Source organism: Coffea eugenioides, chromosome 5 (genome assembly GCF_003713205.1).
Source record: "Coffea eugenioides isolate CCC68of chromosome 5, Ceug_1.0, whole genome shotgun sequence".
Lineage (NCBI taxonomy): Eukaryota > Viridiplantae > Streptophyta > Magnoliopsida > Gentianales > Rubiaceae > Coffea > Coffea eugenioides.
The window spans coordinates 41,716,956-41,719,127 of NC_040039.1; positions in this window are offsets into that span (position 1 = coordinate 41,716,956).

The window sequence follows — 2,172 nt, forward strand, 5'->3', positions numbered from 1 at the left end:
AAATATGTAAGGACATTTTTAATTCCCTCATGCTCCACAAATGAAAATGGCAGCTCATGTCTTACTATGGCATGCACAAGTAATTCTCTAAATTTATCTTGACTAAATTGTGCATTTCGTGTGGCAAGAGCACCTTTGTCAGAAGTGATTAGATACTGTCCAATGTCCTTTGTTGTCATTTTTACACACCTCTTTACATGTCGATGCAAATTACCTGTCCCACTTTTACTCTCAGCAGAATATTCATTCCCACATTTCTTGCATCTGCACTTCAACTCATCGTTTGGATCCTTTTTGGGAATAATGTCGAAGTAATCCCAAACTTCTGAACTTAATCTCCTCTTCTTGCCAGGCATATTGATTGTAGCTTTTGGAGGTAATTTCTTTTTCCCAATTGCACTAGTGTCAGGGCATTGAGATTGATGATTTGTGTGGCCTGTTTCCTCGATGCTATCACTACTCCCTGTATCACCATCTTCTTCAATACTGATTGAATTTGGATATGTCATACTTGTATCCATCTGTTAATCATCAAGAATTATGCAATTCAGTAGTTATGATTTTTGGTTAAAACAAATATTCAGTAATTAAACAAATAATAGTGCTTTCATATTAAAAATGCTTAGTACAAGAGGGGGGACGAGGGAAACAATAACAAACTAAATCAAGTGCAAGTGAGTGTCATGTGCAGAATAAACTTAAGAAGTAGTGGTGTCTGATGTTATTGCTATCTTGGGGAAACAATGACGATTTATGTTTTCGTCCCAAGCTTAATGGAAAATCTGTTTTCTGCCTTATTTGTTGGAAAGTTTTTATTTTCTTCTTTTTTTAATTGGAACCTGGCTTGTAGTTTCTATAATTTCCTTGATTAGTTACTGGTTTTTGTCACGATAAAATTTGGCAGCGCCACTTTAAAAGGATCAAAGCAGAGATACAAAATTAAAGTTTGAGAATTAGATTGGCCAAAATAAAAATTAAAGGTATAAATTGATTTTATTAAAAAAAAGGTTTGAGTACTAAATTCGCCATTTGCCCATGAGTTGTAAACCAAAATTTTGGTATGCCATGAGTTTTAAACCAAAATTTGGAACCCCAAGTTTAATATATCCATTTTCCGTCGACGATCCCAAATTAAAAACATCAAAAGCACTCCTCAGATCACGGCTGCCTCTACATCATAACACTGAACCGCCACTGCCTCTATAACACTACCATTAAGCCCTCCAATGTTGTTTGATCACAATTACCATGCAAAAACCCAGATCGAATATTAGGGACATTAAAATTCGAAATCAGAGACAGTTCAAAGAGAAGAGAAGAAAAAGGGAACCAAACATCAAACGGACCCATCAGCCATTTATACTTCAATATGTTTGTTGCCCTGTTAACCTCCAGATTTGGAGGAAGAATTTAGAAATCGATCCATCACCACCAAATTCTTCTTAAAAGTTTCACCTCACCACCGACAGAAATTTACATTAGTAGTGAAAACCAACCTTTTTGTATAATATTTGAACTTATAATAGAAACATCTCTGCCAACCTTTTTTAATCCAGAAAGTTTTGTTTTACCGTATCATCTTCATACATGGTTATACCAAAAGAAAGCTGAAGCAAAGGGCGATATTACACCACAAGAAAGAAATCGATTTAGGGGAAAAAAAACTTGCTGTAAAACTGCACCTTAGAGAAGAAAATCCGTTGCTTGCTAGTTGCTTCTAACCGCCGTTTGACAGATGAAGACCGTGACGTGAACTGGTGAAGTGAAGGGCAAGGCGGCCGCCTTTCTGGTTTTGCCGTTTAGAAGAAAAGGGGAAGAAAAATTTAGGGTTAGGTGAGGAAGAAAGATTTCGACTTTTCGGGTGAGGATTTACTGATTTAGGGCCGGCCAACTGGCCAAGTGAAGACTCTAAGTCTCTAAGTGAATGTGTATGTGTAACTCAGTAACTGTGTAAGCCTATTTAGTGTTTAGATAATTTTTTAATCTTTATTTATTTATTTTTATTTTAGAAACGGGTTAACAGGTCAACCCGATTTTGACCCGATTTTTTTCGGGTTTATCGGGTCTGACCCGATTCTGACCCGAATCCTCAAAATCTAAACCCAAACCCATTAATTTCGTGTTAGGTTCGGGTCGTGTTTTCAGGTCGTGTCCAAAATTGCCACCCCTACT